We start from the raw sequence: 24,241 nt of genomic DNA on the forward strand, positions 1-24,241 counted from the left end.
CATATTGCATATTTGAATGTTGCCAAGAGAAAAAAAAATTGTAACTTTGTGTGGTGACAGATGGTAACTACACGTATTGTGGTGATCACTTCAGAGTGTATAGAAATATCACATCATTATGTTGTACATCTGAAACTAATATAATGTTATGTGTCAATTATAACTCAATACAAAAATAAACATATTAACAATAAATTAGGAGTTTCCCCATGACTTAATGAGAAGATAGTAGGATAACTGAATAGAGAATAACACTGTCACTATGTGATTCAATACCACTTAATGTCTTGTCTGTAAAACTACTTAGCATATAGCTCATGGTATATATTCTACGTGTTTCTGAAGAAGCTGCAACTCACCGATGATCCATGATGAAGAGATTCAGTGGGAGAGATGAGAGTGGATACTCACAATACACTTGCACACTTGAGACACTTCTTTCCATGCTTCTTGCCATCTGGTCTACAGACAGGGTCATTCTCTCTGGAGCTTGTGAATATATCCTATTCCCACCTGGTTCTGCAATTCACTGTAGAGTTTATGGAAACTGAAGAAAATATTTTTAGTGCCGTTTTTTACCCTTCGTGCACCTTTGCTTATGATGAGGAATAAGTGAGGAATAAGTAATGCAGGGTAAGAAGACAAAAGTGATTACATGTAGCAGTAAATCAATAAGCGTTTACAACCTTCCACAATGGACTCAGAATTGTCCTGGCACTATGGTGGGTCTGTGAATATTCATCATCACTCTCCTAAGCGTGCTTGTCATCTGGGTGCAGAAGAAGGCAGACCAAAGTGGTAGAGACCAATAGAAATGTTTGTGTTGCGTTGCACATCACAATCTATAAAAGGCACGAAAGATCAAAGTGAGGAAGTTCAGTAGACCTAGAAGGGGAGGCTTCCTGGAGGAAGTGAGAATATTGCCAAGTCTTCATGAGAAAGAAAGAAATCCTGCCATTTGTGACAACTTGGATAAAACTTGAGGGCATTATGCTAAGTGAAATATGTGAGACAGAGAAAGAAATGCTGTGTGATCTCACTTATATGTGGAATCTAAAAAATCTGAACTCATAGAAACAGAGAGTAGGGAGGTGGTTACCAGGGGCTAGGGGGTGGGGAAGATGTTGAGGTCAGAGGGTACAAACCCAGTTATAAGATGAATAAGTTCTGGGAACTTAATGGACAGCATGGTGATTATAGTTAACAATACTGTCCTATATACTCAAAAGTTGTTAAGACTGTGGATCTTAAATGTTCTCACTACGAAAAGGAAATGGTAATTATGTGAGGTGATGGAGGTATGTTGGCTAAGCTATGGTGATAATCATTTCATGATATTTAAGTGTATCAAATCAACACGTTGTATACGTTGAACTCACACAAGGTTATGTATCAATAATATCTCAATAAAGCTGGAAAATTCAACATAAAATATGCAAATTTTAAAATAGAATCTATATAAGATAGTGTCTGAATTAAGATAAAACTACATATCAGCTGTTAAAATAGTAAACAGAATTATTTTATGGTATTCCTTTAGGAATATCCTGACTTCCAGATACTGTATCTCTTTAACTCCTCCAACTCCCGACTTTCATGCATGAGGACCACAAGACTTCTTTGAAGGTTAAGAGAGCTGCTCAGATGGAAGACTGAAAGTTGTTTTTTGAATACATTCCCTGCTTTCCCACTACCCAGAAGGCCTCTTCTCCCATTTCCTCCTCCTCCTCCTCCTCACTACCAGGTACCCACCCACACAGACAGGCATTGTCCTTCCCCACCCTGTTTTTGCTGGGGTAGATTGGTCAGAAATGACAGGGTAAACTGGAGAAAAACCTAAATGAGCAAGAACTTGGACAAGAAGCCATGGTGACACCAAAAGAAGCAGAGTGATATGAAGGAGTAGCAGGAGAGAGCAGGGTCATGGAGCTCTTCTGAATCCCGATGGTGGCAGCTACACCCATCTACACCCATCTAAACGGTGTTAAAATTGATGGAAATGTACATCTCTCCCCCAATCAACTTTACTACATGATAATTTAAAATAAAAATAAATAAAAACAAAGTGTAAAACAGTGCAAAGAGGCCAAGCTTCTTGGCTTTCCTATCGTCTGAAATAGTCCTATGGGAAATGTAATGAGGATTTAGACTACAAAGTGGGCTTGTAGAAATAGTATAGGTAAAAAGACCCACCACATTTACACATATGCTGATTTCTAAGACTACATACATAGTGTATGAATGTGTGACTGTTTCACTTTTTTTTCTTTTTACTAGCAAAATACATCTTTCTGGAAGCAAGAGGTTGCTAACTTTTTTTTTTTAGGTTGGTGTGATACATGGATATTTTTCTTAAACGTTAAACCATTGTGCAATTCTTAGCATATTATTAGTCTTATTTGCTTACACGTAGAGATCTCAACAAGCAAACCATAAAGTTAAAAGGGTCAATTTTTTTTTTCTTACCTGACTCATATTCTATTTACTGGCTCTTAACCTTGCCATACCTACATATGCTATTTTAGAAACCCGGTTGCATCATCTTGCATAGTTCCTATCTCCAGCATTGGTGTTGAGGAGACTAAGCACTTGGGACCCCCAGGCACAAGTTAACTCTGTTGATCAACCTCCTTCCTTTGCCCAGAGATTGTGTCTTTGCCATTTACCTCTCACTAAATTAGCTTCCTTCCAGACTTGCCACATCTGATTTGCTCCTTCTTTATCCCTTTCCCCTAGAATGAGATAGGCCACATTTCTTCTTTTTTTTTTTTTGGCTGCTTTTGGGTCTTTGTTGCCGTGAGTGGGCGTTCTCTAGTTGTGGCAAATGGGGGCTACTCTTCATTGTGGTGGCTTCTCTTCCTTTGCAGCTCTAGGTGCATGGGCTTCAGTAGTTGCAGCATGCAGGCTCAGTAGTTGTCGCACATGGGCTTAATTGCTCCTCAGCACATGGGATTTTCCCAGACCAGGGCTTGAACCCATGTCCCCTGCATTGGCAGGCTGATCCTTAACCACTGTGCCCCCAGGGAAGTCCCCACATTTCTTACTTTTATTAAGTTACAAGATTTCCCATCTTCTCTGTTATCACATTTATCTAGGTGGATCATGATTCATGTTCTGCTCTAGTGACACATATTTTTAATGTGATATAACAGTTGAGAAAAATGTCACCTCTCCTTCTTTCATATATTACATATTATTTATTGTAAGCCATTACTCAGATTCATTCTCTCTTCCCAAGTCTGGGAAATCACCTTCTAAATGCAGTATCTCAGACAGTGAACTTTATGGGTATTTCTTTTTTCTTTATTATTACTTTTTAAAATTTTATTGACGTATAGTTGATTTACGGTGTTGTAGAGGTGTTTCTTTGAAATGAGCTCTCTTTCGACACAGCTTTGATCTTGTTAAATTACCTGTCTGAATGTGACTACAAAGAAATATAAAGGATTCATAGGTAATTTTTTTTAATTTAAAAGAGGATACTTTTCCTTTTCTGTTTAAATAACTTTCAACCAGAATTGTCTAGGAGAGGCATAGATGTATAAACTTCACATCTTGTTCCACCTTCCCATGTGGAAAAATCTTATGGGAGCTTTTCTGATTAAAGACTCTGGATTTTTCTTTTTTTTAGGGGACAGTTAGAGGAGGTTTTTTAAAATTAACAGACCCTATGTTTTAGAATAGTTTTAGATTTGCACAGAAAATTGAGCAGGTAATAGAGTTCCCACATCCCTCATCCCTCCACCCCCAGTTTTCCCTGTTAACATCTTACACTGAGATGGCACTTTTGTTACAATGAATGAATGCATTTTGATACATTATTATTAGCTATAATCCATAGGATTCAAATTTCCTTAGTTTTTTTTTAAATTTATTTATTTATTGGCTGCATTGGGTCTTGGTTGCTGTGCACGGGCTTTCTCTAGTTGTGGTGAGTGGGGGCTACTCTTCCTTGCAGTGCTTGGGCTTCTCGTTGCCGTGGCTTCTCTTGTTGCAGAGCACAGGCTCTAGGTGTGTGGGCTTCAATAGATGCGGCACATGGGCCCAGCAGCTGTGGCTCGCGGGCTCTAGAGCACAGGCGTAGTAGTCGTGGCACATGGGCTTAGTTGCTCCACAGCATGTGGAATCTTCCCGGACCAGGGCTCAAACCCGCATCTCCTGCATAGGTAGGCAGGTTCTTAACCACTGCACCACCAGGGAAACCCCAAATTCCCTTACTTTTTACTTAATGTCCTTTTTCTGTTCCAGGATCCTCTCTGGAAACCCTGTATTACATATAGCAGTATGTTTCCTCTTGGCTGTGACAGTTTCTCAGACACCTTGTTTGTTTGTTTTTATTTGTCTGTTTGTTTTTTTCTTTCAGATTTATTGAGGTAAGACTTAACTTGGTTTTGATGACCTTGACCATGTTGCAGGAGTACTGGTCAGGAATTTTGTAGAATGTCCCTCTATTGGAATTTTTTCCTGATTAGACTGCAATTTTGGGTTTTGGGGAGGAAGATCACATCACATCAAGGGGACACACTATCAGCAATGAGTTATCACTGTTAATGCTGACCTTAATCACTGGCTGACGTGACATTTGTCAGCTTTCTCCACCGTAAAGTTACTCTTTTAAATTCGCTTTTTGTACTGAATTCTTTGGAAGGAAGTCACTTTTCCTGGTCTATACTTAAGGAGTGGGGACTTATGCTTCCTTCCTTTAGATGGAATACCTGCATAATTTATTCGGAATTCTCCTGCAGGAGATTGCTTCTTCCCTCTCATGTAATACTTTATTCAGTCCCTTATTTATATTAGTGTGGACCCATGGGTAGTTAGTTTATACTTTGGGTTATAATCTTTGACTCCGTTATTTTCTTGCTCACATTATTCTAGCTTTGGCTTATGGGATCTCTTGCGGTTGGCTCCTGTGCCTTTTCGGTGTACTCCTATCAACGTGGATATTTTTATTTTTGAGCACTTCCTTACTTTCTTACACTACATGATGTTCTAGGCTCATCTTGAACATTTGCTGCCCTCGCCCTACAGTCAGATGTTTCTCCAGAAAGGAGCCTTGCACTTTTATAAGCACAAAACAGCTCCTTAATCAAACCCCAAACATGAAAACTGTTCTTCAATCTCTCTCTTTTTCAGTTTACTAGAAACAAAAGATGGAAAGGTGTTTTAATAAATGATGTAACCATGAAATGTAAATTTCCAGTGAAGGTTTAAGAAAAGGTGATTTAGGTTTACTATATAAATTATAAAAATGAGACAAATTATTTGAAATAGTAAGTCCCAGAAAAATCAGGACTCTTTGGGTTTCATGTCTCTAAAGGAAGCTTATAAGGACAGAAAATTATTCTGGTTGGGCTTCTCAAATAGTAGGTACTATTTGTAGATTATGAAATGAACTTGGAAAATTTTGAAAGAGAAAACTATGTACACTCACAAGTGGAAAATGAATAGAAATAGACATATTTTGTTTACTGAGTTATGTAATGACATTTTAAGATATTCTACTTAAAATGTTTTCCATTAATTTATCTCTTTAAATATTAATTTATAAAGTACTTTGCCCATCTAAGAATTATTTGTGTTCTCACAAAGGCCAAAATCAGAAAGATTTTTTTGGGGGCCGCACCACGCAGCTTATGGGATTTCAGTTCCCTGACCAGGGATCGAACCCAGGCCCTCTGCAATGAGAGCGGGGAATCCTAACCACTAGACCGTCAGGGAATTCCCCAGGAAGATTTTGAAGTGAAAATAGCAGGCTACAAAGTAGCATATTTATAACATGATCTGATTTGTGTAAACATATTTAATCATATTCATAGAAAAATCTTGAGGAATATTTATCAACCTAAACATGGTAATCTAAATCTATTTCTGTAATATTGGTAGGTGTTTTTTTTTGTTTTGTTTTACAAAAAAGCATTTATTACTTTTGAAATTGGAAAAAAATAAGGGAATTCAATAAACATTATACAAATCCAAAACACATTTTTTAAAAAAGTAATATATGTAGTTTTTGCTGAAAAGTAAAACAAGGAGAGGACTCAGAGATAAACTAGGACTTGAGGTTTAGTTTGGAAGTAAAGACCAACTATTGCTTAAAGCAGTGGCTTGAAGCGTTGACTAGAAAGGATAACTTTTTTTTTTTTTTGGAAGGAAGAAGTAATCTCAATTTAATATTAAGGCTTTATATGCTATAACTTTTAAAAAATGTAACTTCCCTATTATCCATGTTGGGTAAGATATAAATTCCAGAAAGTTCTCTAGAATTTAGAAATAGAGGAGCGTTACAGCGATTCATGTTTGGCACCCTCCATGCTAGAGTTTGCAAGGAAAGTGGTGAGAGCAGAGGTGCTTCATGAGTTCAGGGCAACTGTTCTCAAACTTTTTGGTCCCTGGACCACTTTACACTCTTAAATGTTATTGAGGGACTCAAAGAACTTTTTATGTGTGTTATATCTAACTTTAGTTACCATATTAGAATTAAAAAGAGAAATTAAAAAAAACTTAACTATTAATTAAAAAACACATTTTAACATAAATTGCCTGTCTTTATGAAAACTGAACCTTTTCCAAAATAAAAACATTCTGTGAGCTTTCATTCTTTTAGTAAGAAGAATGCCATTGCTTTCTGTTTTTATGTATCTCTTTAATATCTGGCTTAATAAAAGATAGCTAGATTCTCTATAACTGAGGTATATAAAGAACACAGGAGGATTTAGGAGGAGAATTTAATAATCTTTTTGGGTAATTGTGGATATTCCTCTCTCATACTACAGAAAATTTGACAGGTGGATGTTTCTTTTTTTTTTAAATTAATTAATTAATTAATTGGCTTCTTTGGGTCTTCCTTGCTGTGCACAGGCTTTCTCTAGTTGCGCCGAGCAGGAGCTACTCTTTGTTGAAGTGTGCAGGCTTCTCATTGCAGTGGCTTCTCTTGTTGCGGAGCATGGGCTCTAGACATGCAGCCTTCAGTAGCTGAGGCACACAGGCTCAATAGTTGTGGCTCGCTGGCTCTAGAGCGCAGGCTCAGTAGTTGTGGTGTATGGGCTTAGTTGTTCCATGGCCTGTGGGATCTTCCTGGACCAGGGATCGAAACTGTGTCCCCTGCATTGGCAGGCAGATTCTTAACCACGGCGCCACAGGGAAGCCCCATATCAGGTAATCTTTTGTACTCTGTTTTTTATGTGTATACACACACACCTATCTATCCATTGGTCTATCTTTCACTTTGAATCGATATTTTATCCATGCGTGATTTTGAAATGTCCTGCATTGGTCATATGGAAAATATTGGTTCACTATGTCATGTAGATACTCCACATGTTGAGATGTCTCATCATACAAAATCATGATAAAAATAGTGTGACAGTCTCATCAGAAAATTCTTTAAGCTGCTAGACTCATGGCAGTGATAGAAGACATCTCATATTGAGGTATGGTGAAGTCATTCTGGCTTATACATGATTTGGCTTGAACTTTAGGCTAACTAGAACAGCCTGTCATGGCCCATCACACATACATTGTACATCTACTGTAACCATTACAGAAAAAAATGCATTTAAAAAATCAAAAGGGAGTAACTGTGGTTCAGGATTCAAAATGGAAACAGGTTGTCATTGTGGATATGGTTTCAGACATGTTACTGTATCCTTGAGAACCTGAATTTTCTGAACTCAAGGACACCACCAGCAGTTCTCAAAACAATATGTGCTAGCAGCTGACAGCTGCAACCTTATGGTCTCAAGTTCCCCCCTTTTAACTGTGCAACTATTTTGGACCCCAATCAATCCTTACCTAACAAGCATCCCTATTTCTTGCCAGTTTCATTCCTAAGTCTTAAGGAACAACTAAGGTAACTTTGTAGTTTTTGCTCATATAAGCCTTCCCCATTTTTGAGCCTGGAGGAACAAAATTCAAGTGCTTCTGGAATCTGTGTCTCCCGGGCTATAGTTCTCAGTTTGGCTGGAAGAAAACTCTTTTCTGTTGTTATTATAGTTTATTGATTATTTCCATTGACAGTGTTGATGCAAATTTGATTTCACCTGAAAGCTACATTTTATCATTGGCAACAAATACTGTCAGTTGTTTTGCCTGAAGTGATAGGCTCACTTTATTCATTTTGGAGAAATGTGTATCAATGCCCAAGTTAGAGTAACATTAGTTTTTCTGTCCACTGTTCTTTCAAGGAAAAATGGCGCTGCATGAAAAAAACAGCTAGTTCAGCTGGCAACTCTGCCACTCCAGCGTTTTTCTTCAAGACGACCATGCTACTTTGCTATACAGCAAGAGTGCACGTATGCTTCCTATTTGTTTCCTTACAATGTTAGAAAGACGTGTACTCACGGTTGAAGTTTATACAGCTAATATTTTTCACTACTTCATCAAGGATATTCCTTCAAAGCAAACCAACAAACCAACAAACCAAACTGGGAGTGTGTGGCAGCAACACAACGACCAGTGGGCTAGTTTTGTGACACCCTCTTTTTTGGCTCCCTCCGCCAGGCTTGTGGGGGACCTTAGTTCCCTGACCAGGAATCGAACCTAAGCACACCCCCCCCCCCACCCCTCCACCCCACCCCGTGCAGTGAAATCTGGGAGTCCTAACCACTGGACCGACAGGGAATTCCTTGTTGCCACCCTCTTGACTCCTGCGGAGGCGAGGTCAGCAGTGCTTGTGAACCCAGAAAAAAAAAAAAAAAAAAAAAGACAACGTGGCATTTACTACGAAGATTGTTTTTTTAACATTGGGACCCCTGAAAAGGTCCTGGACATTTCCAGAGGTCTGGGGATCACACTCTGAGAATTGCTGAATTAGAAGAAGGAGAACATGTGAGAAAACAGGTCATATAATGGATTTGCATTTAGCATATAATAACTTTCCTAAAATCAGGACTGCAGACTTCCATTGCCGTGAGAGGCAGATTAGAAGAGGAGAAAGAGCTGTGGGACTTACCAGGTCGGGAGACAGGATTTTCAGTGGGCCTTGAAGGATTGGTCCAAATAGTTTGATGAGAGAGCAATGGAAGGGAAAGGCTTGCTCAGAACGCACAAAGAAGACTAGACCCTGACTTCCGAGATCTTGTGGATACGAAAGGCTGATCAGGAATAAAGCCAGGCTTTTGTTCCCTGCGGTGTTGTGTGTACTAGGAGGTGATGGGTAAGTTTGCACTGTGGTCAACATCGCCCTTAGAAATTGTATGAGAGGAAACCCTTGGACTGACAGGTGCGGGGAGGCGGGGAGTTGGGGTCACGGCTGTGAACAGACGGGCCTCTATTGAAAATACACATTTTATCTCAGAATGTCTACAGATACAAACTCACTGGAAAAGGAGTATGTCCGAGGAAACTCATTTTGCCAATACATATTGATCCTTTGAAAACGCCCATAGAAGTAGGCGGCAAGGAGATGGTGGTGTATCAGAATGTTCACATAGTTCTGAAAGAACTCAAGTGATAAGTCCTTGTGTTGAGACCACTTTTCTGACACACTGTTATCAGAACTCCCAAACTTGGGGGGGGGGTCCCCAGTCCCCAGTCCCCAGCTCAGCGAACCGCGAGTGCTCGTGGGCAGCGGGCGCTGCCAGCAGCAGCTCGGAGCATGGGTCCCGCGGCCTTCCGCGATCGCACAGGAGCGGCCCTCGGCGCTCGCCGTACGCGGACTCTACCATCGCTGGCGCAGGGGTGTCGGAGGCCGCGGAAGAGGAACCCCGAGGGCGTGTCGGGAAAGCCGGGTGTCGGAAGACGGTTGTTTCGCGGCTCGCGTAGCTCGCCCGCCCTTCTCCGTCTCCGCTCCCCACCGCGCCGTCCCATCCGGGAGCTCTGCCGTGTTCCCGCGGCGGCAGGTGAGCGCCCGGCCGCGGCCCCGGGCCGGGCCCCCCCGCTTCTCGGCGGTGGCGGCGGCCGGCGGGGAGGTGCCTGCGCGCAGTAATGGCAGCGCGGTGAGCAGGGACGGAGCTGACAGCCGCCGCCGCCCACCCTCCTCGCCGGGCTTCGTCCTGCGCGCCCTCGGGCTGTCTCCCTCCCCTGGCCCCTGCCCCGCGTCCCGCCTCTGCCGTAGGTGACCCGCCGAAGGCCCGGAGCCGGCTGCGGGAGCCGGGAAACTTCCCTTCGCGGTTAGTGGGTGGCGGGGTTGGGGCGGGGAGAGGAGTTGGGGGCTTGGAGGGGGAGGGGAGGGATGGAGGGGCGGCCGGGGACCGGGTGTCCTGTGGGTGACGCCGGCCCCGGAGCCCGGCCGCCCCCGGACTGCATCCCGGGCCTCCCAAGCCGGCCTTGGCCGCCCCTCCCTCGGCCCCATTTTCCTCCCAGGGAGGGAAGGTGCGAGTGCGTGTTCTCTGCTTATTTACGTGCTCACGCGGGTACACAGCTCTGTGTGTTTGCGGTGGGGGGGCATCAATCTCATATGTCCTCACCACGAGTGTTTTCACTTTTGTTTCCGCAGACAGCGAAGATTGATAGCTCTGGGGAGGAGTGTCCTACGTGCAGGCTAGACCTGTCTCAACACTTAGGGTCTGCTGAAATAAGATCCTTAGTCTCTCTTAAGAGCACTTAGTTACACACCGGGGAGTCTGGACCATTCCCTATCACCCCGCAAATACGTGCATGTACACAGAACATTTGTGAGTCGCAGACTGTTGCTATTGTTAAGTACTCTCGTTTCCCAAGGGATTACTATTACTATTACCGGTTGAAGGGCAGTACCTTGGAAGTTTACAGTTTCATAATAAAACTATTAACATTCGCTACATACTCTTTGCCTTTACAGTGTAAGCATCTTTGAACTAGACCTGTCCTAAATCTACACTCACAGTAAGGTATGGGAAATAATCACTTAGTCCTGATTTGCTACGGACAGCGTTCGGGTAATAGACACTTAAAAACCTTCGAAAGAGTGCTGCCTCCTCTTTACAAGCTCACATTTCTTTCCAAGACAGACAGTTGAACAAATTGTTTATATTTTGCCTCTTTTGCCCAAATATAGTGTTGGGAAGACTCTTCCAAAAGAGTCAGAGATGAAATAGCAGATGTACACAGTGTTTTGAGTTAATCAAACCCCCCCACACCCTTAATCTTTATAAGTTGGGGGAACATCTCTATAGTGTGCACGCACATAGTATGTGGAAAGTACTTTTTCTGTGTCTTTCAGTGTTCACATGCATCTGAACTACTGTTACTTCACCCTCCACCCTCTGGTGAGCTTTCAGTGTTTTGTGTGGGAAGGTAGTTTATTCACGTTTTTTATCTTCACCAGTCTCACTAAATTAAATGCTGTGGAGCTTCTTTAGAGTCAATTTTGCCTTGCCTATCAGTTCAGTGTTTATTAACCACCTGGTTTGTATGCCAAGCATTACTGGAGGCATTAGGGATATCGCCATAAACAAGACACATGAAATTTCTGCTTTCCCGGAGCTTCAATTCTGGGAAGTAATGGAAAGTTAGAAAGTAATTAAGAAATAAAAGCAATTTCAGAGAATCGTAAGTGCTATAAAGGAAGTAAAATAGGGAATTGTGGTAGTGACTGGGACAGACTGCTTCAGATGCTGTGGTCAGGAAAGACCTGAGGTGACTTTTGACCTGATACCTGAAAATTGGGAAGGATTTAGCCTTTGGAAGTCTGAGGGAAGAGCATTCCTATCTGAGGGAACAGCAAGTGGAAATGCCCAGAAGTAGTTTCAAGCTTGGGTTCAGCAAACTGAAAGAAACTCAGTGAAGGTGCGCTGGGACCCCTGTGAGAGAGAAGAGGTTAGGTGGTAGCCAGGGATCAGGTCATGTGAGGTGTGTTATCTAGAGGAGTCTGTTTGACTTTTATTCTTATAGTACATTGAAAAGCTCTTCCCTTTTTGTGAAGCTGTCAGTGATATGGTCTGGTTTACAAGTCTGACTGTGAAGGAGATTGGATAAGAGGAGAAAAGCAGGGATACCAGTGAGAAGGCTGTGGCAGATTTGAGTAGTGACTGGAGTCAACTAAAAAAGATTTTGTGATATATTTTGTAGTTAAAAGTAGTGATTTGGCATGGTTTGGACAGGAATGCAGTTGGTTGGGACAGGGGTGACTCCTGGGTTTGGGGCTTCACCTGACTCATGGTGATAGTGCGTATTGAGATGGGCAGAAGTGAAGGAAGCAGGTTGTTATATGGGGATAGGGTTGGTTGGGTCGTATTACAGAGGACCTATTAGATGTTCATGTGGAGGTGAGAAGCAGGCAATTGGATATGCAAGTCTGGGATTTAGTGGAGAGGTCAGGGAGTCATTCATTCATTCATTCAACAAATATTCTTCAAGCACCAGCTATGGACTAGGCAGTGGGGATGTATAGTAGTGAAAAAATAGACAAAAGTCTCTGCCTTCATAGGCTTTAAACTCAAGTGAGAGAAAGAGATGGGGAGTCATCTGCCTTTATCTGTTGGTTTATTATAATTATGTTTGGGTAGAAACATTCACATGATTCAGAATTTGAAATGTTTGATGGAGTATAGAATGAAAATCTCCTCTATTTGTTGTCCCTGCAGTTTTTGTTGAGGCTAAATATGTCGGTGGTTTCTTACGCATCTTTCCAAAGATTTATTTTGTGCACGTGTAGGCAACTGTGTGTAGATTCTTCTTCCCACTTGGCAAAAGTGGAAGCATATTTTACTTGCTTTGACACCTTGTATATTTTAGAGTATTAAATAGTATTTAAAAGTTATGAAACAGTATGAGAGCACCTAAGGAAAGAATGTAGACAGAAGAGGAGACAGTACTGGGGCACTGCAACATTTTCTGATTTGGTCCCTGCCCTCTTTGAGTTTGGGATCTGCAGATGGGGAGTTGTTTAAAGAGCTCTTATTTTTGTGAGGCTTTTTACAAAAGTTTGCACTGTTTCTTTTGTGTTTCACCTTTCTTTTCTGCCTGTTTTCTTTAAATGCTAGAAAAATGTTTGATTTTGATTGAAAGCAGCATTTTCATATATGTACTGTCAGTTAAATTCAAGTAAATTGGATCTTAATATTTTGAAGAAGTTTGTCTAATGTTAAATTTTGGAAAAACAAGCAGAAGTTTGGAATGTTATCATGAGACATAACACGTTATTGATACTTGAGATGTATGGCTGCATTCTCTCTCAGTAATCAGTTAATAATCAAACTGTCTGTTCAGAGTGATCTGGCTCTTTGCCTGGGTTTGAATCTTAACAGTAATGTTTCTATTGCATTGCAGATGTTAGCATAATCCTCGTGTTATTATCTCACGGAATACAGACCATCCCCAATGTACGGTGGTTTGACTTATGATTTTTCAGCTTTATGGTGGCACAAAAGCGATATGCCTTCAGTAGAAACCATACTTTGCATTTTGAATTTTGATCTTTTCTTGAGCTAGCAATATGGAATAAGATAACCTTGTGATGCGGGACAGTGGTAGCAAGCCTCAGCTCCCAGTCATCCAGGCAGTCACGGGGGTGAACAGCCAGTACACTTAACATCATCCTGTACCCGGACAGCCATTCTGTTCTTCACTTCAGTACAGTGTCAAAAAGTACATGAGATAGTCAACACTTTATAAAGTATGTTTGTGTTAGATGATTTTGCCCAATCGTGGACTCCTGTAAGCGTCCTGAGCATGTTTAAGGCAGGCTAGATTAAGCTATGATGTTCAGTAGGTTAGGTGTATTGAATGCATTTTGACTTATGGTATGTTTACCTCTTGATGGGTTTAATGGGACGTAACTTGATCTTAAGTCGAAGAAGATCTGTGTATAGATTCAAGCTATGCTACTACTGTGTGTTTGGAAAGGCCTGTTGGAGATACTAGGACAGTGAAGTTCCTTTGATTCTTAAAAGTTTTGAGACAGTGATTAGTGTTAAGATTATCAAGTTGGCATCTGCAACAACTTTTGGGGTGCAGGTGAACCCTGTTGATTGACCTGGAGGAGGGGAGATGGAATATTTTCTCTAAGTTGTTTTAAGCTTTGTTATTTTGAAGAATTAAAAAAATCCAGACTCATGTTCTCTACTGAATTTATAATACTTTTTATATTGGTTGACATTTTGCTTTTCAGTTATCTGTATTTAGCCAGATACTTTCTATGTAAATTGATCTACCTCTTTTTTTCTGAGATTGTTCTTGATTTATGAACTGTTTTGTTCAGTTTTATTTTTGTGGTTATTTTTGTTATTGTTACCTCCCTTTTTCTCTTTTTTTGTCTAAGTAAGCAGCTAGTTTCTAGGTTGGAGAAATACAGTCTTTGGTAGAAAATATTTAATATTTCTCTTTGAAGCGTCGGACACTAATTACTATGAAATATGTGTGGAGAGCATATTAAGCTTACTTAAACTCTGTAAATGTATAGATGTTAATGTCCTATTTGAAGATTTCAGTTATCCAAAGGATTTTCATTTATGTATTTTAACGTTGTAAATGATGTTAGTGTTGTTATTTAATCATTGGCTTGTAGCCTGATTGTGTGTGTGTCAGAATTTTTCAGCAGTCAGGTTGATAGTTTATCATTTTTGTTTGTCTTATCAGCTCTAAGCTTCTTGAAGGCAATATCTCTAGTACCTGGTGGAGGTCTGAGTATTGTAAATACTTAATAAATATCTATTAACTTAATGACTTAAGTCTTGTTCCAATGTAGATTGCTTTTCAGATAATAAAATGTTGGATTTACCCTGTGTAAATATTTCTTGAATTTCTCAACTTTGTTTTACTTCAGTTGAAGGAAAGTACAGGATACTTAAAAAAATTTTTTTAAATGTTGAAATAAATGTTTAGACTTACTTGAATCTCACCAGTTTTTCTTGTAATGCCCTTTACCTCTTTCAAGACTCAATCCAGGATCAGACACTGCATTTAGTTGTGTCTCCCGAGTCTCTTCTGATCTGTGATAATCTTTTCTCATCTTCCAGTACCTTCATGCTTGTGATGCGTATGGTCAGTTATTTTGTAGAATGTCTCTCAATTTTGGTTTGTCTGATGTTTTCTCATAGTTAGATTGAGGTTTTACATTTTTGGCAGGAAAACGTACATTCTGTGTTGGAGAATGGTATTTAGAAGCCAAGATCTGGGTGCTGTGTGCTTATTGCCACGGGGTGTCATTGCTTCTAGGCCCTCTCAGTGAACAGAGCTAGAAATGTGTGTATGCATACTAATCCATGCATACACAAACATGTGTGTTTATTTCTGTATCTTTTCATCTGTGTGTGTGTGTATTAAAAACCATGAGTTCATACTGATAACTCTGATTCCAGTCAAGCACTATAGCATTTACACTAGCTGTCCCCTTTTATTTATAACTGCTATTTTCTAACAAAAATAGAGCACACTTTTCTAATAGTCATAATAATGTACATAGTATGAAGTTACCAAAATAACGAATCCAAGGTTTTTAGATATATGTGACTTAATTTAACTCTCAGAATAGAATAGGGTATTGCAAGTAATCTGGGTTGTGCGAAGAGAGGATAATTAGAGTATGCTTTTTAATATTTGGATAGAAGGTCAGGCCTAGGGAAAAAATGCACTCAATGTTTGGATTATTTGTGAAAAGGCTTATTGGTCACAGCGTTGTCTAGCCTGTGTGCCAAAGTGGACTTGCCTACCCATGAGAGACTCAGACAAATTCAAGTTCTCAAACTCATCCCTGATACATATATGACTTTTTTAAAAAAAGTCTAGTTTGTGTCCTAAATTCCTTGCCTAAATTCCTTGCAAAAAAGCAAGTGGAAAATACATTAAACTTCATGCTGATAGGAACGATGTGAAAACTTGGAAAGAAATACTGTCTGTGTAGACATGTGGGAGAGTCTCAGGTTCATTGAGGAGAGAAGAGTCTTTAGTTCTGGTCAGGTTGCCTTTATTTGGGAAGCAAATGTCTTCTCTAACTTCGCTGTTGTATTATAAATACATACCCTACTCCCCACTGTCCCCCTTCCCTTTTTTTGAGACTAAGATTGTCTGCCTGCACGATACATTTTGCCAACTGGGTTGACAGGCTGCTGTATTTCTCTTTACTGTTTTTTTCGCCAATTTCCTCATTTTTTTTTAGCATACTACTAGAAGCTCTTAAGTAGGGAGGTCACATGATGGAAATGACATTTGTGGTTTGGAGCTGTGTGTGACAAACCTTATTACAACAGTAAGCATTGTACTCTGAGCCTCCAACTAACAAAGATACCTCTTGGCTATAGGTAATGGGTCACACATTCAGTACAGTAAGATGAAAGTGTTCAGATGCATTCTTGGAGCTTATTTTCATATGAAATCATGGTAGCATTCTTGGTCAGTGTACACCAGCGATAGCCTTGGAAATGGAAAATATTGCAAAGTTAATAATGCTCTTGCATTGGGTCTTAAGTATTTTCGTTGTTTTGTGTATTTAGAATATAACCTGCTCAATAAGCCCCCTGAATGACATTTTAAAAGCTAACTATGGTATATTGACTTACCTAAAATTTATTTAGGCCCCAGTATTATATCTTTTTGGTTATTTTTGGAATGCCAAATTTTTATTGCTGTAATGATCAATACTGAAATAGAAGTTATCATTTGGTAGGTTTTTGATTTTGTTTTGTTTTGTTTTTTTGCTAAAAGGAGACTCATAGCAGTAAGTGTTTATCCATTTACATTATTGGTAATTATACTTTTGGAAAGCAATGGAAATGTTTATCAGTAATTAAGCTGTAGTTATACTGATCAGTATGTTAAACATGGCTATACATTTTACTAAAACAGTTTATTTTTCAAATAAAATATTTATCTAATTATGTACAAGCGTCAGTTCTAGACTTAAAATGGAATGTTTTGAGATTCTGTTACTGCTTTACCTGCTAGAATGTAATTATCCAAATTACTTCTTTGTATGAAAAATGTCTAAGTGAAGAACAGTATCACTCCAAATTAAAATCCATCTATCTTGGCAAAGTTATATCTTTTGTATTTCTGCTATCACTAGTAACTTTGTTTTTTGAAACATTTCTGGGGTGGGAATTTTGTCAGACTATGTTAACACATCAAACTTTGGGACAGTACCATGCTATTTTGTAGCTCTTTTGACCTCAGTACCTGAAACTTACTGGAAAGTTAAATTCTCAAGAGAAAGGAAAGGTTAGTGACAGGTCAGCTTTTAGTGTTCTGAGAAGTGAGGTATGTGTATGAGGAGAAAAACCTAAAAAGCGAAAGAGGTTTTAGAACATTGCTATCAGAAATCTAGGTAGCTTATCAATTTGATTTTCCTCACTGCTTCTTTATTTTCGTCTTTACCTTGGGTTCCCTAGCTCCTCTCTTAGAATTGATAACTGATTTTAAAATCTCTTTTATCAGAATATTGGTATTTATTGACTTTTATGGAAAGTCAGTGATAAATGAAGAAAGCACAGAGAAGGTCTATTTTTTCTTAGATGATAATTGATAAATAATAAGTTAAAAGTCTTCAAAGAATTTTAATCAGACTTGCATTTTTGGAAAACTTACATTGGCCAAGCTGTTTGGAATGTACGAAGGGGGCAAAAGAGGATACAGGTGGCTCATTTAGGAGGCAGTAGTTCTGTGAGGGGTGGTGGTTTGGTTTAGGGTGATGTCAGTGGAAATGGAAAGAGGTGGTTGGAATCAAGAAATGGTTAGAAGATAGGGTTGACCGGATTTACTAATTGATTGGATTGATTTGTAGAGGAGAGTAAGAGAGAAATCAAGAATGATTAATAAAATTTCTACTTTGAAGAGCTAGGTGTAAGATAATATCATTTATTAAGATGTGAAATACTGGAAACGGATGGACATGTTGAGTTTGAGGGATCAGGTTTATTGAGGTATAACTTACACATAGTAAAAATCACCATAAAACAGATATACAGTTCTTTGAATTTTGACAAATTTATATGATCACATAACCACCACCACAGTCCAAGATATAGAATATTTTATCATCCAAAAAGTTTCCTATTCGCTCTTTTGTAGCCCATCCTGAACCTCTGACAACTGGTGATCTGATGTGTGTCCTTATATTTTTGTCTTTTTCAGCAACCGTCCAACATGTAGCCGGATGAGTCAGTCTGCTTTCACTTGGCATGATGCTTTTTGAGAGTCATCCATTTTTGTCCACATATCAGTGATTTGTTCCATTTTAATGCTGAATGGTATACCATTGTGTGAATGCACCACATCGTTTTCCCTTCACTAGTTGATGGGACATTTGGGTTTCTGTGTTTTGGTAATTATTAATAAAGGTGCTCTACAGATTTGTGTTTAGGTTTTTCTGTAAATATATGTCTTCATTTCTCATGTATAAATACCCAGAAATGGGATTGCTGCGTCACATGGGAAATATACGCTTAACTTTAGTAGAAACTGCCAAAGTGATTATTTCATTTTAATTTTCCAGCTGCAACAAATGAGAGAGTTTCAGTTGCTCCATGTCCTCATCTGCATTTGATACTGTCAGAATTTTTGAGCCATTCTAATAAGTGTATAGTGTATCTTGTTGAAGTTTTAATATGCTTTTCCCTAATGACTAATGATGTTCAGCATTTTTTATGTGCTTATATGCTATCAGTATTTCTGAACTGTCCATTTGGGTCTTTTGGTCATTTATTGAGTTGTATGTTTTCTTATTATTGAGCTTTGAGAATTCTTTATATATTCTAAGTACCAATCTCGTGTGTGTGTGTGTGTATCCTATATCAGATAAATATCAATATTTTACAAGTATTTTCTCCTAGACTGTGACCTTTCTTTCTTTACAAAAAATTTCTGTTGAGGTATAGTTGACATATAGCATTATATTAGCTTCAGGTAGACAATGTAATGATTCGATATTTGTATATATTACAAATGATCACTATAGTGAGTTTAGTTAACATCTGTCACCATACATAGTTACAGATTTTTTTCTTGTGATGAAAGCTTTCAAGATTTATTCTTTTAACAAGCTCAAATATGCAATATGGTATTATTAACAGTAGTAACAGCTGTACATTACGTCCCCATGACTTATTTTATAACTAGAAGTTTACAGCTTTTGACCTGTTTCACCCTTTTCACATACCCCCAAACTCCCTATACTCTGGTATTCATCAGTCTGTTCTCTATACTTACGAGTTCAGTTTTTTGTTCTATGCAGGTTTTTCATTGTTCTATTTCTGTGAAAAATGCCATTGGAATTTTGATAGGGATTGCATTGAATCTGTAGATTGCTTTGGGCAGTATGAACATTTTAACAAAAATAATTCTTCCAATCCATGAGCACAGATAGCTTTCATTTTATCTTTTATTTGTGTTGTCTTTGTTTTTTTTTTTTTTTTTTTTTCCATTAATGTCTTAAGGTTTTCAGTGTACAGGTCTTTCACCTCCTTGGTTAAATTTATTCCTAGATATTGTATTCTTTTTGATGCCATTGTAAATGGGATTGTTTTCTTAATTTCTCTTTCTTGGGCTCTCTATATATAATATAGTGTTACTGGTTTTACTTCTTTCTTTCTAATTTGGATGCCTTTTATTGCTTTTTCTTGCCTAATTGCCCTGGCCAGGACTTCCAGTACTATGTTGAATACTGTGTGGCAAGAGTGGGCATCCTTGTCTTGTTCCTGATCTTAGAAGAAAAGCTTTCAGCTTTTCACTGTTGAGTATGTTAGCTGTGGGTTTGTCATACATGAACTTTATTATGTTGAGGTACATGCCCTCTATACCCACTTTGTTGAGAGTTTTTGTCATAAGCGAATGCTGAATTTTGTCAAATGTTTTTTCTGCATCTGTTGCGATGATCATGTGATTTTCATTCTTCATTTTATTAATGTGGTCGATTGATTTGTGGATGTTGAACCTTGAATCCCTGGAATAAATCCTAGTTGATCATGGTGTATCATCTTTTTAATGTATTGTTGAATTTGGCTTGCTAAGTTTTTTTTGGAAGATTTTTGCATCTTTGTTCATCAGGAATATTGGCCTGTAATTTTCTTTTCTTATGGTGTGCTTGTCTAATTTAGGTAATCATGGTAATGCTGGCCTTGTAAAATGAGTTTGGGAGTCCTCCCACCCCCCACCCCCGCTTTTTTTTTCTTGGAGAGAACCCTCCTGGAGCCCTTTGTTCTGTGTCTGTGTAGACGAGTTGTTGTTAAAGTCTGTGAAGCTGTCGTTCTGAAAAATTCCTGTTCGTCTCTCCTGTGTTAGATGCCTCTGTTTCTGGGATCCCAGGTCTGCCTTGGTTTGTTCATTTCCTCCCGATAGATGATATCTTCCAATAGATTCTTGAGTAAAGTGGCTTCATGGGAAGTGAATTATTTGATAACACTCTTGATAGAGAATTCCAGGTGATTAGTCTTTTCCCTGAGAATTTGGAAGGCGTTGCTCTTTATTACCTTCCAGCTTCCAGTGTTGTAAATCTAAAGACTTTATAATTTATAGTCGGTTGTGATTTTTTTTTTCTTTTCTGAAAACATAGGGAATCTTTTCTTTACTTCCAGTGTTTTAATATGCCAAAAATAGGTGCCTTGTTATTTATTTTAAAATAAAATATTCTGGGTATTCAGTACACCCTTTTAAGTTGGAAAACTAATGTTCATTAGTTCTGGGATAGTTTTTCTTTGATAATTACCTCTCGTAATTTTCTAGAATACATATTAATTGAATGTTAGACCTTTTGGATTAATACTACTTTTTTTTCTTTTACGCTTTCTGATTTCTTTTCTGTGCTTCCCCCCTCCCTTATGTTTATGGAACTGTTATAATGATGATGATGGTAAAGATATTTTTTTTACCCTTTTACTTTGGAAAATTGCAAACATATACAGAAAATGAATGGTGTGATAATCTGTCGTGGACCTGTCACTCATTCTCAACAATTGTAATTTATAAACAAGCTGTTTAATTTTTTAAAATATTTATTTATTTATTTGGTTGTGCCAGGTCTTAGTTGCAGCATGCGGGCTCCTTAGTTGTGGCATGCTAACTCTTAGATTCAGTATGCATGTGGGATCTAGTTCCCTGACTAGGGATTGAACCTGGACCCCCTGCATTGGGAATGCAGAGTCTTATCCACTGCACCACCAGGGAAGTCCCATGCTGTTTAATTTTGAAGCAGATCTCAGACAGCATTTATTACATCCATAAATATTTTGGAATGTGTCTCTGACAAATAATGTGTCTCATTTTTAAACCTCTCATTATTATTGTTATAAAAATTATTTTTTAAGGTCATCAAATATCCCATCAGGTTTCAAATTTCTAAGGTTATTATAAATATAATTTTTAAAAAAGCATAAATCTAGATCTAGATATGATCTATCACACTGTGGTAGATTAATGTGCCTTTTTTAGTTTATTTTATTTCAATTTCCCTTCCACATATATCTCTCTCCAACTCTCATTTTCTTTTCTCTCTGTTTTTCTCTTATGTGTGTGCATAGTTTATTGAAGAAATCTGATTATCCAGTAGTTTCCTGTAGTCTGGATTTTGCTGACTTGCAGGTTGATGGTTAGTAATACTTGTATATATAACAGGTATAGCATAGGAGGAATTCAGAAGGTGTTTAGTAAACAGTAGCTAAAGATAATGATAATGTAATTTTCTTATCAATAAGTATTTATAGAAGTTATAACTTAAATTGTGTTATCAGTATCTTTAGAGGAAAACCTTATTAATGTCAATGTAAAAAGAGCTTACTAATCCATTAAAAAAATGATTTAACTTAAAATTACTGATATTAAACTAGGCACTTTAATTTTGAAGGACTCAGCACATATCGTATCAAACATAGTAGAATGAAACCAGATGCGGCCAAACAATGAAATGCTATTAGGATTAAAGAAATCCCTATGTATTAATATGGAATGCTTTCCCAAATACACTGCTAAGTGAATATATTGGTAAATAAGCAGTATAATACCACTTATGTAAAACAGGTGAAAAAAGACCATCTCTATATTCATTTATGTAAAAAGGGGGGAATAACCATATAAATGTATGAAATACCCCCAGATGCATATAATATATGCCTCCAGTGATGGGAGCTGGTGACCGGAGCATGGGAGTGAGAGGGAGACTGAGACTGCAGAATCTGCAGCCGTGTAAATGTACCTGTTTTCCCCTCCCCTCCACATTAAATTGCTCCAGAATTTTTGGTACGATTATTTCGCCTTAAACATCTAGGAGCTTTATTGAGTTATCCTTCACATAACCATTCAGTGTAGTCATTTGAAGTGTACAATTCAGTGGTTTTTAGCACATGCACAGGGTTGTGCAAACACGATGACAGAACATTTTCATCATCGAATTAGCCGTCACTTCCCATTTTTCTCCAAGTCCCCTAGCCCTGTGCAGCCACTGGAATACTTCCTGTGTCTACGGATTTGCCTATTCTGGATATTTCATATAAATGGAACTCTATAATGTGTGGTCTTTTGTGACCAACTTTATTCACATAGAATGTTTTCAAGGTTTATCTGTATTGTAGCATCTTATCAGTACTCCATTCCGTTGTATTACAGAGTAATAATCCATTGTATGGATATACTACATTTTATTTATCCAGTTATTACTTGATAGACATTTATTTCCACTTTTTTGGCCTTTATGAATACTGCTGCTATGAACATTTGTGTCCAGGTTTTTGTGTGGACTTGTTTTCTCTTGCATAGGAGTGGAATTGCTGGGTCATATGGTAGCTGTTTATATAAATCACTTTTGTAATTATTTTATTTACTATTATTGACAGCCATACATACTTAGAAATGGTACTGTGAGAAAATCTAATCTATGAATCATTTTCAAATGTAATGAAAATTTCATAAATGTTATGGTCATAAAATATTGTCATAATGTTATCTGGAAACAAGTAGACGTGAATTTTTATTTTGCAAATTTTTTTTTAACTTGGAGCCTGTGATTTGTGTTTAGGGCCCGTAACACGCATGGGCCTTAGGCGCAGTACCTGCGTGCCAGCACGTTAAAAACACCAACATTGCACGGGCGAACCCGAAAGAAAGCTAGAGGAGACTGTGGTAATGTGAGGTTTGAACTTTGCAGATGCTCAGTAGGACACAGTCTCACTGACAGAGGATGGACGTGATCCTGGCAGGACATCAGGTGTAGGACATGAGGTGACACAGGAATGGAAACAAGACTCGTATGCATTCTTGTGAGTTGTCTGACAGCTCAGGAAGTGAAAAAGAATATTGCAGTGGTTGTGGTCCTGTTTCTTTCTTTGCCCTGTCTTTTTCACATCCTTACATAAATTCTCCATGAGTCAGTGATCATTTATACAGTTTAGATAAAGTGAAGGAACTTACATTTTATTTAAGGAGCTTAAATAAAGGAGCTTTCTATTGGGCAAGCAGAGAATTTAACAGACTGTTTAGTATACTTCGTGTTATTGGTTTGTTAATTTTTAGTATGTTTCCCTGGGCTGATGCTTCTCTCGCCTTGGTGTCCATATTGTCCCCCATCTAATAGTGGGCGATCACTGCACGTGAACCCACTCTATCATCAATCTATTGGTCTCAGCAGAGAAGTCCGTGCCAGTCTGATTCTGCTAGAACTTGAATAAAGCTAAAAGGTAATCTGTGCAGCCATTAAAGTAATTTATAAGCAGGGTGTGTAGTATGATCCCATTTTTATAAGGGGAGGAAATGAATGAGAAGTGAACAGTGACAACTTTTTGATACAGACTTAGAAACACTGCGATAATCACAATTGAGGGTGGTTTAATCCTCTGATAGAGGTTAAACATAGAGTTCTCAAGTAACACATAAGAGGGTACCTTACCTAGCTTGAGTGGGCCCAGAAAATTTCTTAAAAGCAGATATTCTGGGCCAAGGCTGAACTATCAGTAGGAGTTAGGTGAATGGGTGGAAAGAGGGAGGGAAGGAGAAGAGAAGAACTTTAGGTACAGAAAACAGTGAGATTAAAAGGCAGGGCATGTGAATCAGCCTTTGTGTGCAGTGACCTCTAACCAGAGAAGTTAACGGATTGTGATGTCAAGGAAGGGAGTCCCATGAGAAGAGCAAGGTGGAGAGGTGCTTTAGTCCAAGGTCAAATCACGGAAGCTTGCTGAGCCACGTTGCCAATGAGCTTAAACTGGATACTGTCTATAGTGGAAACCCTCAAACAGCTTTAAGTACTAGAGGAACCTGGTCAGCGCTGTGGTCTAGGTAGGTTATTTTTGTTTCTTAGTGCCAGATCCAAGAGTCTAACCTTCTGGAAGGTCAAGAACTTTGTTTATTGACCACTGTATCCTCAGCCTAGTACAACATCTGGCATGTACCAGAGTATTCACAAAGA

At 38.7% G+C, this 24,241-nt stretch overlaps 1 protein-coding gene across 5 annotated transcripts in view; it reads left to right on the plus strand.

Moving 5' to 3' along the window:
• The window catches only part of CUL2 (cullin 2), a 105,904-nt gene that overhangs the window by 23,629 nt on the left and 58,034 nt on the right, over positions 1–24,241 (plus strand). The window contains exon 1 of one of the 5 annotated variants that reach the window (XM_057731979.1): positions 9,706–9,842. The exons of 1 other annotated variant lie outside the window; for it this stretch is intronic. The gene's annotated coding sequence lies outside the window, so the exon portion shown is untranslated. Of the gene's footprint in view, positions 1–9,705; positions 9,843–9,901; positions 10,113–10,438; positions 10,617–24,241 lie in introns of those variants that run through there. 3 more of the 5 variants (XM_057731978.1, XM_057731983.1, XM_057731980.1) reach the window with 3 other exon arrangements.

This window comes from Hippopotamus amphibius, chromosome 4 (genome assembly GCF_030028045.1).
Source record: "Hippopotamus amphibius kiboko isolate mHipAmp2 chromosome 4, mHipAmp2.hap2, whole genome shotgun sequence".
Lineage (NCBI taxonomy): Eukaryota > Metazoa > Chordata > Mammalia > Artiodactyla > Hippopotamidae > Hippopotamus > Hippopotamus amphibius.